The sequence below is a fragment of the Ruditapes philippinarum genome, unplaced genomic scaffold (assembly GCF_026571515.1).
Source record: "Ruditapes philippinarum isolate M1 unplaced genomic scaffold, ASM2657151v2 ctg2034_1_1_1_1, whole genome shotgun sequence".
NCBI classification, from domain to species: domain Eukaryota; kingdom Metazoa; phylum Mollusca; class Bivalvia; order Venerida; family Veneridae; genus Ruditapes; species Ruditapes philippinarum.
In genome coordinates this window covers 113,857-130,238 of record NW_026857441.1, presented here as the reverse complement: position 1 = coordinate 130,238, position 16,382 = coordinate 113,857, and the positions used below count along the sequence as shown (strand labels likewise).

The following is a 16,382-nucleotide window of genomic DNA, read 5'->3' as shown; positions in this document are numbered from 1 at the left end:
TCAGATCATAATGATTATTTTCTTGACCATTGGTGGGAATTACGGAAGCGTATCAGGGCCTACAGTCGGTGAGATGTTTTGCGCCAAGTCAACTTATTTTTATTCGCATTGATAAGATGTTTTTGCATTTCTCAATAAAATTTACTAACAAATATGAGAAGCTTTTAGGCATTGCAACTGAATTTTTCTCGATTTGCTTGAAGTTTTTGTCTCTTCAACAAAAATCCTGTCAACACTTCTTGATTTCACGACTTTGCTGAAACATTTAGTAAGACGCAAAGACGTTACTCGTATTGACAAATAGCTCACGTAATTTAACAAAGTTTTTTTGCAATGATTAAAAACATCTATGTATTGCGTATGAATCTTAACGTCTTCACGGAATGTTTTATGTATTACGTATTAATCATAACATCTTCATGGAATGTATTTGGTCAAAACGAGAAGAAACAAGTTGACATGACGTGAAACTTTTAGATAAGTGGAGGCCCTGATACGCTTCCGTAGGGAATAACTCAGAAATATAAGTTGACAAAGACCCATGTTTCTCTTTATAAACTTATACTTAGTCTATTTTTGCATTATCCGCCGGTCTAATAGAGAAACTCAACGGACTTTATTAAAAGATGTATCACATGAAACAGAACGTGTAAGACCAGTTACTATTATTACATATATTTATATTGCATCTTTTCTACAGTTTCTTTCTCTACATTAGTTTAGCTATCCCATAAAATTGACGCATATTCCAAAATTGGTTTAAGTATGATGGCAGATTTTCTTCCAACAGTTTACCATATTATATCGAGCTAACTATTTGACTAACTAGTTGGTTTTTGTGTTAACACGATAAATAACATATATTTATCAGGCTAGCTTGATATTTCTTCTGTTAGATAAATAAATACAGGATAAGAATCTCACTTCCAAAATACTAAAAAGTGCCCAGAACTGCCAACACTTACCAGGTAAATAATAGATAATTATCTGTTTATCTATAAAACTTTTGTGTTTGTTAACTAAAGTATCAGATAATTATCTGTATACTTCGATAAATGTTCTGTTAAATGTAGGTTATTATATAAATATTTAGAAATTACTCTTTCCATTACTTTACCGAGAAAAATGATTAATGATATAATTAGATGGAATTTTCTTATTCCCTTTTTAAATAGTGGTATTACGTTATCATAACAGTGACATTCTGCATCAACTGAATCATTATGTAAAAAGACTGTTGTTTGTGTTTATTGTAATAATTCTTTTTATAATTCTACACACGACATTCAAACTCCTGAGTCATGCAGTAAAATATTATTAGAAGAATTATTTGGGTCCATTAAAGTACGCGAATGATTACATGAGTTTGCTGAGCTATTATGGTCGGCATCGTGTTAAGGAATTTTCTATTGTTTGAATTAAGTTGATCTTAATTATTATTACAATAATTTTACCTATTTCTGAAGCATATTCGATACATACATTTAACTTTTCTAAAACACTAACGTATAGTGAGGGGGGCTATATACTTTCATATTAAAAAGGTTTACTTTTGTCTTCTTTTTTTGAGCCAAAGTGTTTCTGGGAGGAAACATTCTAGACCAAAACATCTTTGAGATCTTAAATGGGCTGGAACTTATAAAAAGAAATTCTTCAAGAAGTACAGTATTATGTTTTATAAACATATAGTTATAACCTTCATGTAATAGAACATTATTCTTTATATCTGTTGAAAGTGTGTCTCAGTAAAGAATAGCATATCAAAATATTTTCCTTAATATAGTGTATTTTATTTTTAATTATGCGAATAGTTTGGTGTATTATAGACAAACAGTGGTCTGTAATATAATCAGGCCTTAATTAAGTTCAATATAACCAGATAACAATTGTAATCTAAGTAAAAACAATGAATAAATTAATAGTCATGAGATCCAAAAGTAATATCAGATGAAAAGAAATCAAATTTGAGATATTTAACAAACTGCATGATATCAATCTATCTTCTGTCAACCGTCAAACGTCAAATTTGATTATAGTATACCTTTAAGTATAGCTTGCAATGAATATGTCACTGTCATTCAATGCCGTGATGTTCCACAGGTTCGTGAAAGTAAAAAATTCATTGCAAGCTATATAAATGGAGAATATGTAACTTTGGCATGCTCAATTCTTTATTTAAGAAAAGGGAAAACATAATCAGACCTTTTCAATTGGCAAAACAAAAACAACTAAAAAAAACAAAAACAAAACAAGGAGAGTGAATCTGAAAAAATAATTTATAATCATTATCATGCAGGTAAATGGTATGACAATTCTTGATCAATGACTTTCCCTTCTACAATGAATATTGGTGCATTATCAATATTTTCGTGGACTGGTTAAAATACACTTGCAAGTTACATGTCATTCAAGAGAAACATAACTTACGCAATACATCAAACAGAAGAAAATAATTCTTGATGAAATATTTTTAAAAAAACTGATTTCTCTAAGAATAATGATTTTAAAAATACTTACATCTGGCCTCCCTACACCATAAATGCTCTGAATTTATAATAATAATAATAATAATAATAATAATAATAATAATAATAATAATAAAAATAATAATAATAATAATGCGATTAAAGATTTCTAAATTTTTTAAAAATAAAATTAACTTTTGTAGCCTTTTTATGTGTCAATAAATACAGACAGTTGCGCATTTCAGTTCAATTTCGAATAAAACGAACCGACAAGATATTTTAATAACAAACAAAACCAACTGTGTATGTCTAATTTTAAGACCACTTACTTCCTGAAGATATCCAGCAAACCGGACAGTTTCCTGAAACAAGAAAAACAATTAATAAATATGCAACAGCATTGTTAAAAGTATTGAAGAAATGTGAAAGTATTACATTTGATAAATAATCAAAGATAAAAACTTCTCTTCATCTCTTGCAGAATTTTAGAAAACTGAATGGACTCCACTGAGGTCAAAAAGCCTAAACCATAAATTACGACACAATAACATTACATCAACTGGGGCAAAAAGATAACAAAAGAATATACTCATAACTTAACCTAAAAACGATTTTAGCGATTATTAGTCTGATTTCTGTTCAACGCGTTTATAAATACACTTTTGATATTTGGTTATTTTGCTTAACTGAATAAATCTTGTATAAATGACCTTGAAATTTGCAAATTTGCAAATAGGTTTTTGACCGCTATCGTTTTGTATTATTAAGTCCTTTTCCAATCATTTGCCTATTCTGATTGTTTCGTTGTTTTTTGGGGTTTTTTTGTTCTTTTTTCGTTCTTCTAAATTGAATTCTACCACATTTTAACATTGTACATCGTACGGCAGTACATATTTTCGACCTATAATGCCCGACACGCGGACTTCTTGCAACATACATAAGCAAAGGTGTCAACACAATAAATAATGAGAACATTTATTTTCTTGCTGTAAGGCATTCCTAATTGTATGATGTTCTTAATACTACAATAGCAATAGCCGTCAAAAACCTATTTGCAAATTATCAGGTCATTCATACAAGATTTATTCAGTAAAACAAAAAAAAAACTTAAATACTTACATTTGGTCTTCTTGTATTATAAATGCTCTGAAAGGATAAAAATAATTTCTGTAAACTTGTAAAGCTTGGTGAAAATGTCAGTTCTTAATCAAACAGCCACTAAACTAGAATTTCGCACCCGTTGCATGTCTTTTTTGTGTTAACTTCTTTATGTTAAAACAAACTCCACGTCAAGTTCAATTAAATCGTCTTAATGATTGGTCTTATGATTGTAATGCCCAAGTATGAAGACAATCAATTAATTATTTTCACAGTAGTTTATATAAAATCTACTGAAATACTTCATGGTCACAGTCATTTATGAGGCAAGTTAAAATTATTTTGAACTTCTTGAAAACATTGTCCTTAAGGTATGTGTGCTCAAGTATGAAGACATTCCATTGATAAAATTCTTAAATAACATTTTATGGTCAATAACAACAAAAATCAAGGTAAAGTCAATAATTGAAGGTTTGATCCATCTAAAATGGCAATACATGTATCATCAACGGAAAGAACACACACTGAGTGGAGGAGGTCCCTATTTGGTATGACTTTTGGTCCAGCCCTTTTTATGTACATCGTATGTATGCTTAAGACAATGATGTATCATGTACAAATATACAATAAAATATTATTAAACTAAAGTATAGAGTGTTCTTCTCAATAGTATATTAATGTATGATATATATTTCTTCACTGGTAAAAACTGTTTATTTGTTTTAGTAATATAATGATATTTAACAAAAGAAAGGGCAGTACTCAAGTTAACATTATCTAAGGTATCACTGGATTCATGGAAAGAGAAATTAAATTCAACAAAACCTTACAATATACATTAAATAATGTTAAACTTGACAACTTCTGTACTATATTAAAATAAAATGTCTTTAGTTTACATGCTTACAGGAAATTTCTTTTATTTAGACAGTGGTGTCTCAAAGAATATCGAAATCCAGCTTTGATTGCAATTACTCTGCTCAAACTAGGATGATTAATTACTGGTTGAATTAAAGACTAAGGTTTTAACTCTAATATTTACAACGTGCTTATCATCACTGTGGTGTTTGCTAGGGTATTGCTATGGTATGTAGCAAAGACCAGGAATTAGACGACTTGAAAAATCAACGTCATGTCGAAGCGTGGCGAAATGTGTTATGGACGATATAAACATCTATAAAATGGGTGACCCCTAGGAAGTAATGAAAACAACAATATCAAATTTTAGGTTGCTTTGTTGGTGTAATGCATTGATAAATGCTTATGGAACATTCACATACCTACATCAAGACAAAAATGTTCTTTTTCTAAGTCGCGGTAAGCTCCAAATAAAAGATAAAACTTCCTAGATACCAGTTGTAAGAGGTGTTTATCGGACTTTAATGTTTCAGACTCGTGAGAAAACATTACGCACTTCAATAAAGGAGGCTTTCATTGAACGCCGCCTTTCCTTGTTGATCTTATTTATCATATTTCATCTGAAAAGTGATTCAAAATATGTTGCTTAGTTGATAAATGCCGAAAATATATTATCAAGAAAATTGTGTTTGAGAAAATGGTATTTCAGAATGAACTGTCATAAATAACGTCTAAAAACCCGCACATTTTCAAAGCAGCGCTTTACACTTAATCAACAGAATAGTCACAAACTGTAGTTTAATTCACCGGATTGGCTTTTAAACCAGTAAAAGAATGGGATTATAGTTCAACAAAGACTGAAGATCAAAACAAATCCGAAGATCCTTACCAAAGTTTCCGAAAATGTACTGTTTCCAAAGACGCAAAAAGTGTAGAATGTAGCAAGAAACAAAACATATAAAGGAGGGTGCCCTTGATGGTGAAACGAGACGGTTAACGGTTAAGCGTTATTCAAACAGTTGTTATGGTAATAAAAACCCGGAAAATCATGCATATATAATGAAAAACTAAATAACCATAAAAAATTCTTATGACCTACTAGCGTCCGAGGAAGCAAAGTAGAAGACGAAATTAAGATAATTCAGTACCATTGGGTTTTCAAAAATCTTTTGCTATCCATATTCTTATTATTGGCGTCCGCGTCGAAGCGCGGCGCCTCTTATGGAATGAAATCAGATTTTGTGAAAGGGCAATTGCAACTTCTCGGGCCTTTAAGTCGGTCATAATAGCCAATCGTTCCGATTAGTGGGTGTTTTGATTATTAAAAATGAATAGCGAACTGGAGAGTTTCGCAATGCAAACATATTAAAATGAAATAATCTTCCGTCAATCAATCGCGCTCTATTACTTGCGCTCTACGGTTTTATTATTAAACATATTGTAGTACATGGTATGTTATTGTTGTACATGCATCCGAAAGCTGCAAATAGAGTGATGACCTTCCAAATATCTATTTATAGACGGATGTACTATTCGCCGGTCTGATTTCGGTAATTCCCGGTCTCTTCCGGTCTATATTGACCGGCATTTACTAGAGACCAGCGAATTTTTATGGTAATAATATGACACCATCAACTTTGAAACATGTTATTTAATTTTAGCTTTAGTGGTCCCTAAAAGGGGCCATTCATATTTATGTGAGCAAACTTGATAAAAGATTACCCAAAAAGTGATAAAAGATTACCCAAAAATGCTACAGACAAAGTTTGGTGATCATCCATCAATTAATTCTGTAGGAGAAGATGTTTAAACATATTTCTTTTTTTAATTTTAGCGGCCCCTAAAAGGGGCTAATCAAATTAATATGAGCAAACTTGATAAAACACTTCCTGTTAAATGCTACAAAGCTTGGTGATCATCCATCAATTAGTTCTGTAGAAGAAGATGTTTAACGGTTTTTCTATTTTTAGCCCTAGAGACCCCTAAAAGGGGCCAAGACTACCTAAGAATGCTACAGATAAAGTTTGGTGATCATCCATCAATTAGTTCTGTAGAAACAAACGTATAAAGGTTTTTCTATGTTAAGCTTTAGCGGCCCCTAAAATGGGCCAATCAAATTCATATGAGCAAACTCATAAAAGACTACCCAATAATGCTACAGACAAAGTTTGGTGATCATCCATCCATTAGTTCTATTGAAAAAGATGTTTAAAGGTTTTTCTATTTTTAGCCCTAGAGACCCGTAAAAGGGGCCAATTAAATTGATATGAGCAAACTTGATAACAGACTACCCAAGAATGCTTCAGACACAGTTTGGTGATCATCCATCCATTAGTTCTGTAGGAGAAGATGTTTAAAGGTTTTTTTCTATTTTTAGCTTTGCTGGCCCATAAAAGGGGCCAATTGGAATGACATGAGCAAATTCAAGTGTGACTATCACAAGGATGCTACAGACCAAATTTGAAGTAAATCTGCTTAGTAGTTTCTGAGAAGAAGACGATTGTTGACGCATGACGACGGACGCCGGAGCATCCCCCTTTGATACTAATAGCTCTCCCTGAGCCTTCGGCTCTGGTGAGCTAAAAAACAATATAAAATCGATATTACAATTATTGTATAATAAAACAATTATGATCAACATGGTAATATAACCAGTGTCATATTTTTACTAAGTGTGTACAGATACCTTAAGATGGGTTCTTCGCTTTTAGGAATTACATAATAAGGGACAATGCACAAGTGTGGTGTTGATCATGCCTTACGCAAATGGATTATAAAGGATTGTATATATTCGTTGCTATTAATAATCACGATATTACATTTATGACCATAAAAATAACAATTATAACATAATAGTATACATGTATTTTATTACTTCTAAAATGTAAAAGATCTATTGATTTTGACTACTTTTTTGTATGTTCCAAAGAAAATACCACATGAACTTGAAATTCTATCAAATCACAAATATTAATGATAATATCCAAAAATTCCCCCCTATGTAGTATAAATAAACTTATACCATATGAGGAGTATATTTTGAATATCATTGACCCGTATATTTTGGATATTATCGTTAATACATTGTATTGATAAAATTGCAAGTTCCTGTGGAAAAAACAAGTAATATTCTAATCTCTAGCATGCCTACCAAAGTTCATAATGAACAATGTCTTTCGTCCGCTCATTCATAAGTGATATACACCAATTTACCATTGAAAAATTTATTAGAATATCTTGTCATCATATGTCTACTAGTTCATCTTCACTTCCTGCATTTCTTGCTTGGACGCCTTTTGATGCTTTGCATCAATGCTTTTCTTGTATTATGTTTAGTTTAGTTGTAAGAGATTCCTTGATGACCTGTTTTCATTGTATACACGCCGCTGGCATGCTTTGGAATTAACCATTCCACAATGACTTGTCTGTTTTCACAGTATATAAACAAAATCACTGTACCCTGTCTTACGAGCCTATATATAATTCAATATGTACCTTGTCTTGCAAGTACAAGCACGTGTACCCTTCTTTGGAGCCTATATATTTTTACTTTTACTTGTATCTTTCTTGCGAGTACAGGAAGTTGACTGGTTTATATACTGTGGTTTTAGTATTACCCCATTTCAAATCCACTCATTCTATGGGTTTTTTTTTAAATCTCAAACGGTAATCTAATTGTTTATTTAGATATTGAATAATTTTCAATAATCACCTACCGCCGCCAATATCATTTGAAGTAATTTCTGTAATTGTTTATCAAAGGGACAACTGGGAGGGACCATTTTTTGACTCTAGAGTCTTAGAAATAACAACGGATTTTAACATACAGCCGTGGTCATGTAACCTTCTACGTGATTTGTTCGTGTCATTCCATGAAAAGCGGTGAACAGTCTCCATGATTAACGTGTGCCCTTAACAAACAAATGGCGGAGGACAAAGAAAATTTAAATGTAAATGAAAATCAAGGGCTATGAAGCCAGCACATCACATCTTTTCCTTATGAATACATGTAATTATGTTTTTAATTTTCTCATAAATATTTGTAAAAACAACACCCAAAAAGCAAAATTTATAACAAAGACATTAGAGATATTTGATTAATTGCATTTTAACTAAGTTCTCAAGATAGTTGTAAAAATGAGAATGGTTATGCGTATTTGTTATATTTTAACAGGAATGAAAATCGATGGTATTTTTAATTTTATTTATGTTGAATTTAGCACACAGTTGCATGTATTCCACCGAGTTTAGTAGCAATAATAATAAGTTTTAAAGTAATAAAAAATATAAACTAGAAATGTGTCCATAGGACACGGGTGCCCCCACCGCAACACTGTTCTGTCAATCTTTTTACTAAGTCAAGGGAAATAACTCTACAAATACTGGATAAATCCACAAGCGAAACCCCAGGTGCAAATCTAAAATATGCTGAGCAACCTGCCCATAAGGTTTATTGACTATTCAAATCCTTTTTGAGAAACTTGCGACACAAGTTGAAAATTGCAAAAATTTTCTAAGTGAAGGGCAATAACTCTTAAAATACTAAATAAATCCGGACGAAAATACCTGGTGCACAACTGCACATGCTAATCAATATTCCTGTAAAGTTACATGACTCTTAGGTCAAATACTTTTTGAGTTATGTGCGACACATGTTGAAAATTGCCAAATTTTACTAAGTCAAGGGCAATAACTCTGAATACTAAAAATATCCAGACCAAAATACCCAGGTGCACAACTACACATGCTGATCAACATTCCTGTAAAGTTTCATGACTCTAGGTAAAATACTTTTTGAGCTATGTGCGACACAAAGTGAAAATTGCAAAATTTTACTAAGTCAAGGGCAATAACTCTAAAAATACTAAAAATATGCACACAAAAATACCCAGGTGCACAACTACACATTCTGATCAACATTCCTGTAAAGTTTCATGACTCTAGGTAAAATACTTTTTGAGTTATGTGCGACACAAAGTGAAAATTGCAAAATTTTACTAAGTCAAGGGCAATAACTCTAAAAATACTAAAAATATGCACACAAAAATACCCAGGTGCACAACTACACATGCTGATCAACATTTCTGTAAAGTTTCATGACTGTAGGTCAAATACTTTTTGAGTTACATGCGACACAAAGTGAAAATTGCAAAAAATTTCTAAGTCAAGGGCAATAACTCTGAAAATACTAAAAATATCCAGACCAAAATACCCAGGTGCACAACTACACATGCTGTTCAACATTCCTGTAAAGTTTCATGACTCTAGGTCAAATACTTTTTGAGTTACATGCGACAAAAAAGTGAACGGACGGACGGACGGACGGAAGGACGGACGGACAAGGGTAAATCTAAATGCCCGCCACTAATGTGGGGGCACAAAAATTGACAGATTCGATGCATGACAAAAGTGAGATATTGTTAAAGTTGGCCATATACGCTGTTGTGCATGGAGGTGTTACTTCCTCTAGTTGTATCATAGTTTGGGGACCTTTCTGTTGAAAAAGTGTAAGAGTTAAATCGTATACATTTACATGCACAGTGCGGTAACTGGAGTGCAGGTATCAGTTTCCCGCACTCCAGATTATGCCCGTTGATTGGCTCATTTTTGCTGGGGTTTACATATAGTGACGGCAGAGAAAGGGAAAGAGGGAGAAATATCATATTCAGATTCTCGTTCATTGGTAACTTTTTCCCGGGGTTTAAAATTTTGACAACAGGGAACGTGTTTTTATGTTTGACTATGATACAAAAGAGAAAGAACACCAAAACACTCGGCAATATGATTTATACTCGGGGGCTACGCCCCCTCGTACAAATCAGATAGCCTCGTGTTTCGGTGCTCTTTCTATTACTAATAGCATACATGAATAATCACAAGCGCGAAAGATTAGAACATCATTGATGAATTATCAATATATAAATTATGTTGCAGTCATTAACATGTAGATCTTTTGCCATAAATGATATGTATAAAGTTTCACAGAAAAAGTAGTCACTTGTGATTATAACGCGGCAAAGTATAAATTAGACGGTTACGGGTGTTGCCGTAACAATCCCACTCACGGGCTTATATTAAATAAAATATATCTGAATCAAATATCATCAGTCCTGCGTCTATAATTATTTTCCAACACACGGGTTCTTCTTGGAAAATAATAATAACAATTATTATTATTATTATAAAATTGATAATAATATTAATAAAAATAATAATAATATGATAATAACAATGATAATAATGATAATAATAATGATTACACATGTAATACAAATAATATTTTTTTATTATTATTATGTTATCATTATTTAATTTATTATCATCATCATTATTTTTATCATTATTTAAAATAATTAAAAATTTAATTAAATGAAGTGACATATTCGATAAATGATAGAAGAGATATTGACAAAATTGGTCATGTTTTTTACGCTGTGGTTGGAGGTGTCACTATCTTTAACATTAGCATACATTTACAAGAGCTTAAAGGTAAGATAAGAAAATCAATGTTGGTTATCAATATATAAACTATCATAATTATAATCATTATAATCATGTACACGTAGATCTACTTAAATAAACAAGTGCATAAAGTAATTTAAACCAGTTAATAATAGAACATTTCGTAATATAAAAAAGTACCTTTTTCACTGGAAATTTAGATTTAATACCTCCCATATTAAGGTTGCAGTTGTCACAATAATCGTATAAAAAAAATAAAACTCCCCAATAATAAATGTTAGGTAAAATAAGTCCTACTTTAACAGGACAAACTTAGTCTGTACATTTTGTATAGACTGTCAGGCGTAAAGATATCGGTATTGTATTGATCTGATATTGCCTGACACTACTGTCTTATTAATATTTGGTGGTCTTTTCAATAAGGTCTGTAATTTGTTTCGATTTACAGTGACTTTATGATAATGTAAGAGTGACGTTGCATTTCTAGTGTACACTAAAGTTTACAATTTTTGTCTAAAAAGGTTAAACAATTATTTTTAGAAGAGAATATAGTAGAAGATAAAAAAAAGAATTTTAAATATCTTGATGGCAAAGTTGGTCGTCATTTGGATGCAATAAAACTTAAAATTTTTACGAGTTCGAGCCTGACAAGTTTAACTCCCCCTCCCCCCGCCCCCCTTATTTTTTCAATTATACTAAAGATGCAAATGAAATGGAATTAAAGGTAGTTGTGTTATATTATCTACTTATTTACATATAGCGGTAAGAATATTTTTTTATCCTGTGTAGTGTGAATATGCAGTAGTCATAAGTCATATTACTTGTGCAGTGCACGAGTATTTCGTGACATAAATTCATAATTTTGATGTGCAAGTGGGCCAAAAAAAAAATCTTTTTTTCTTTCAAATTTTCAAGATAAAAAAAAGAAGAATCAAGTCTAAATATGTTTTAGTCAAGGTTGGACCCCTAAAAGCAAACAACTTTAACGTTTAAACAAATCTTAAACAAAATTAAGGAATAAAATAAGTTTTTCGGCTATCACCTGGGTCAGTATGTCATCTGCAGGTGTTTATCACACATCATATTCAAGGCACACTTGTCAATTATAGAAAAATAAAGTCTGGCGATAATAAATTACTTTTTAAAAAGAACGAACAAAAATTAGTGTGTCCTTTTGTAAAAAATTTTAGAAAGACGTCATTTTTCATCCCTTCATTTTGTAATCATTTTGGTGTTCGTTGTGTCGTATAGTTGAAATAAATACTGTTACACATCATATTAATATAAATGACAAGTCGACATGTGTATATATATATACACACACACACACTCTCTTTTCTTGAAATTTGAGGTAAAACAATTTCCAATAGCTCATATAAGGTAAGGAAAGAAAAAAATACTAAAATATTATTAAAGAAGTTTATAATATAGTAAGTTTAACAAAAGCTGTCACGCAAAAGTGACTATTGTCCCCGAAAATGTTTCTTAAGCATTGCAGAAATGTGTTTTGAAATGAAAAGAGAATGAATTGCTTAATATCTATTGTTCTTGTGGAATTTAGTGCTATTTATAGCATATTTACCACCTTGGGACATAGGTCTTGAATGCAACACGTCATCTTGAGGTGGTAGACATTTATACCAAGTTATTTTAAAATCCTTCAATGCATGCCAATGTTGCAGTTTTGAAATTTATTTGTACTTTCAAACTCTTCTTATGAGCATAAATACCTTTATAGAACTAGAATGACATTGGCCTTTGAGGTAGGAACAATAGGTCTTACAAACAACATGTCGCCTTGATGTGGTAGACATTTTTGCAAAGTTATTTTAAAACTCTTCAATGCAAAACAAAGTAACAGTCCAGAAACGAATGTGTATCTTCAAACTCTTCTTGAGAAATGAGTAATTTCTAACTGTAAAAGTGACGTTTGAGGTAGGGACATGTGTCTTGAATGCGACATGTCGTCTTCATGTGGTAGACATATAGGCTACGTTATTTTAAAATCTACGTTATTTAAAAATCTTTTCGCGCATAAAAATTACAGTCCACACACAAATGTGTGTATCTTTAAACTCTACTTGTGAGATTGTGAAATCCTGAAACTGTTATTGTGACCTTGACCTTTGACTTACGGATATGAGTCTTAAATGAAACACATTTTCAAGATGTGTTTGACTTTTGTGTCAAGTAATTTTAAAATTCTTCTATGCATGACAAAGCTACAATTTCTACACAAATGTGTACCTTTAACCTCTGTGACCTTGACCTTTTAGGTAGTGATATAATTATGGGTCTACGACACACTGTCTGAATGTGGTTGACATGTGTGCCAAGTTTTTCAATTCCTTATATTAACAACAAAGTAACAGTCCGGAAACGAATGTGTGTACCTAATTGTAAAAGCACAAACTTTCAAAATGTAAGTGTGACCTTGACCTTTGAAGAAGGGGCGGGGTTCTTAGACACGACACAACGTTGTGATGTGGTAGACATTTGTGCCAGGTTATTTGAAACTCCTTCAATGCATGACAAAGTTATAGCCTGGACACGATTGTTGTGTAAGTTGGGACACACGGATGAACAAGCGGGCATGAGCCTGAGACGCGACACATCGTCTTGATATGGAAGACATTCCTGCCAAATTATATTTAAATCTTTGCATGACAAAGTTACTGTCCGGACAAAAATGTTTATTTTCAAACTCTTCTCGTCATAATGAGTATCTTCAAACTATTAATGTGACATTGATCTTTGAGGTAGAGACGTGGTAACAGTCCGACAACGAATGTGTATACCTTTTAAATCTTATTGTGATCATGGGAAACTTCAAAATGTTAGTGTGAATTTGACCTTTGAGGAAGGGACGTGGTTCTTGAATGCAACACATTGTCTTGATGTAGTAGGCAACAAAACATCAAAATGTTATAATAGTGACCATGACCCATGAGGTAGGGACATGTGTCTTAGTGTGTTGTAGCACGGATTTCCTGCCTTATGTTATAACTAAAACCCTTTGGTCATGTTAGTAGAAATATTCAAAGATAATTGAATACTTAGGTGGACCGCTTGTCCGGTCATTAGTAATTAAGTGTCTCGTAAACAATAGCCCATTCCGTTTGATAAATTTTAGGAAAGAACTAAATTTCTAAAACGGTTTTAAAATCTATTATTAGCAGAACTTAAGTATATTATTTAGAGCAATATAATATGGTAGGTTGATTAAACGTTCGTTATTAAAGATCCTGTAACACAATAATTTTTTCATGGTTTTATTTCACACATATGATGCTCAAATTAAGATCTGTCAATATTTTAATTTCAAATACGCATCATTTATAAAGATATAACCCAGTTTAACATTTCTTGTAAATAAAGGGAGGTAATTAGAAATTTATTTTCTATAAATTCTAAGTCAAATTTTCCAATAAGAAATAAATGTATGTAATTTATTGATTAAATATAATGTGCACAAATATTTGCAGTACACATTTTACATAGTCTTCGATGTTTGAAAATTGTTTTATTTGCATAATTATATACTTATATAATTTTTTGCAAGTGTGGTATACACACAGTCTTCTCACTTTCCCTTTGAGCGTGCTCGTCGCTGAGAAGACACAGGGCATCGGCAGAAGATTTACAGCTTGGCTGGTAGTTAACTGAAACTGAAGTCACCGTGGGCGTTAAATACGGAATCCATACATATAAGTTTATTTGTTACCTGTCACTAAGCGGAGAATTTGGTTTCAATAATTCACCTTTTATTATACTTAAACATAGATGGTTATTCCTATAAATACTCAGTGAGCGGACTAGTGTCGTTTTTAATGTTAGCTGGCATTCACTTAATTTCGGTACGCAGTTATAGCTCATTGTCTAATATGTTTGACTTAGAACTTATGATTATAAATAAACTTTGAACTATCTGTAAATGTACTATTGTAGTTAAGAACAATTAAACTGAATGGCAATTGAATATACACTGTGTCGACCTATTGTGTTGGAGTTTATACAGATAACAAGATTACAATACATTGGACGCGACACATCGTCTTGATGTGGTAGATATTTGTGCCAAGCTATTACAAAATCCCTCATTGTATGACAAGTTACCGGATACGAATGAAGTGAAGACGCACAGACAGACGGACAGTCCGATTTTAATATGCTGTCCTTCGGGGGGCATAAAAACAGAAAATAAAGAAGATCTTCCACTATTACAAATTCAATTGAATTGACTAAAGGAGACATAATAAAAGGTGTTATGACAAGGGAAAGGTCACAATGTATTGAGTTTGGAGTAAAGCCAACAAATTACTTATTAAACCTAGAAAAATCACAATGGTCAGCAAAAAACTATTCCATTTCTCGAACTTTAAAACGGAACTTTGATATATGAGCAAGAGCATTTACTTACCCAAACATGTTGTATTCATGAAAATTTGTATAAGGATGTAATATTGACTGACGAATCGACTATTGATAGTGAATATGAAACTGCGATATTATTATACGGATGATTAAGCATTGAAGCTTGAATGTTTCCTATCCTTTACAATAAAGAATATAAACAGAACAAAAGCACGGCTTGTTTGGTTTAAACAATATTTTATTTCAGTCAAATGTATATACACAATATTATTACAGTAAAACGCAAAAAGGATTAAGTAGAAAGCTATACGCTTTTTTAGAAACTCTCTCCTTGAAATGAAACAATAGTCATTAATGATAAAATCCATATACATGTATTATCAAAATATTATATGCTTGTAATTCTAAGAGTTCAATATTTATCAAAGTACAAAAATGATCATGAGAGATTTTGGTTGCTTATGGACTGTGATTAGTTTACAGCAAAATTTTAAAACATTTTGGAAAAGAATAGAAATTTTGTCATAAAAACCATTAATTTGGCATATAATGTTGATTGTGAGAAAGCAAAAACTAGAAACAATAACACGCATTCTTAATAAAAAAATCAAGAATAAAGATCAACATGGCAAAGGCAACGTTCACAGGACGCAGCCCCTAGACACACCCAAGTAGGGCACCCAGAAGGCACCAAACATAAACCTGGAGTGAACGGAGTGGGACATGTAATGTGAAATAATATTAACTAAAACAGGCCCATAAGGGAATTAAAGGGATAAGGGCAAACCTGTGCAATTAAAAAAATGAAGACCAATTACTTTATTACATGTAGTATATTAGATAGCCTCAGGTAGTATAGCAAAAGACTGAAAAGAGTCTTAGATACCTTTGTGTCAAACGTTCAAGCTGGATTTATTAAGAATAGGTACATTTTTGGAAATAATATGTATAAATACCGGTAATATATAGAATGTGGATATCTCTATACAATACAATACTAAAACTGTCATTTTAAATGTTTTTTATCCAAAAGTTTCAAAGTTAAACGGCGATCAGATTTTACCTTATATCTTCATCTTATGTGCAGTAAAAATAAGACAATGTAAAGTGGTAAAAAGTTTCATC

The 16,382-nt window shown here is 31.8% G+C and overlaps 1 protein-coding gene and 1 long non-coding RNA gene across 2 annotated transcripts in view; both read right to left on the bottom strand.

Moving 5' to 3' along the window:
• Positions 1-2,538, bottom strand: part of LOC132749760 (uncharacterized) — a 30,074-nt gene extending 27,536 nt beyond the window's left edge. Inside the window, exon 1 of the mRNA XM_060739653.1 lies at positions 2,518-2,538. The gene's annotated coding sequence lies outside the window, so the exon portion shown is untranslated. The remainder of the gene's footprint in view (positions 1-2,517) is intronic.
• Positions 2,539-2,794: 256 nt separating this feature from the next.
• On the bottom strand, positions 2,795-11,208 carry LOC132749751 (uncharacterized). Its single transcript, XR_009628463.1, has 3 exons — positions 11,064-11,208; positions 3,585-3,611; positions 2,795-2,827 (listed from the first exon to the last, which is right to left on the bottom strand). It is a non-coding gene; the product is annotated as an uncharacterized LOC132749751 (long non-coding RNA).
• Between the last annotated feature and the right edge of the window lie 5,174 nt (positions 11,209-16,382).